At 39.4% G+C, this 1,048-nt stretch overlaps 1 non-coding gene across 1 annotated transcript; it reads left to right on the forward strand.

Moving 5' to 3' along the window:
- The first annotated feature begins 427 nt into the window (after positions 1-427).
- On the forward strand, positions 428-534 carry LOC131252266 (small nucleolar RNA R71). The gene has a single exon (XR_009174300.1). It is a non-coding gene; the product is annotated as a small nucleolar RNA R71 (small nucleolar RNA).
- Positions 535-1,048: the final 514 nt, after the last annotated feature.

Raw genomic sequence — 1,048 nt, forward strand, 5'->3', positions numbered from 1 at the left:
TCTTTAGTAATTATTTACGGCATTAGATTGCTCATTCAGTACCTCTTGAAAAGCAGATATTATTGGGCAATTTTCAGTTATGTGAATGTTGCAAGCACAAATACCGCAAACAGTTTCCTTACCTTTATCCTTCTTTAATTTCATGGCCTCGAGTTTTCTGGTAAGATTAGCCACTTTAGCATTGATATCATCATCCTCTTTTAGGAGATACATTCTGCCCCTCTCCTTGTATTGAGTCGGCCTAGACATTTTGCTTGATTTTAGGGAGATATCCCATGATTGTGTGTTTTCAGCAAGCTTGTCAAAATAATCCCACACATCATTGATGCTTTTATTCATGAATTCCCCATTACACATTGTCTCGACCAATTGGTGCATGGAAGATGTCAGTCCATCATAGAAGAAATTCGTGATGCACCACGTTTCAAAACCATGTTGTGGGCATAAACTGACAAGATCCTTGAACCATTCCCAACATTAGAAGAATGTTTCATCTTCCTTTTGGGCGAAGTTCATGATCGTGTTTCTAAGGGTATTCGTCTTATGGTATGGGAAATTTTTCTTTATGAACTCCCTTGTCATGTCATTCCATCTACAAATAGATCGAGGACGTAGTGAATGCAACTACGTCTTAGCTTTCTCTTTTAAAGAAAAAGAAAAGAGTTTCAGCCTGACCGTGTCGTCAGACACGTTAAGAAAATATAGAGTGGCTATGATTTCATCAAACTCTTTCAAGTGTAGATATGGATTTTCATATTCAAGCCCATGAAATTTCGGAAGCAGTTGGATCACCCCTGGCTTGATATCCATGTGTCCCATATTTTCTAAAAAAACCATGCATGAAGGTGTACTCACCCCCACCGGTTGTAAATGTTATCATACAGTACGAGGTGGGGGTACTTGATGCACCTCATTCTTATCCTGGATTTCCTCAACCCGAGGTTAAGGTTGTCTTCCCGGTTGATTGGCAGCCATCACTTCAATTAACTCTAAGGATCTCGAGTGGTGTCTAATCCTATGATGGATAGATAACCCCTTTACTAATCCT

Source organism: Magnolia sinica, chromosome 7 (genome assembly GCF_029962835.1).
Source record: "Magnolia sinica isolate HGM2019 chromosome 7, MsV1, whole genome shotgun sequence".
NCBI classification, from domain to species: domain Eukaryota; kingdom Viridiplantae; phylum Streptophyta; class Magnoliopsida; order Magnoliales; family Magnoliaceae; genus Magnolia; species Magnolia sinica.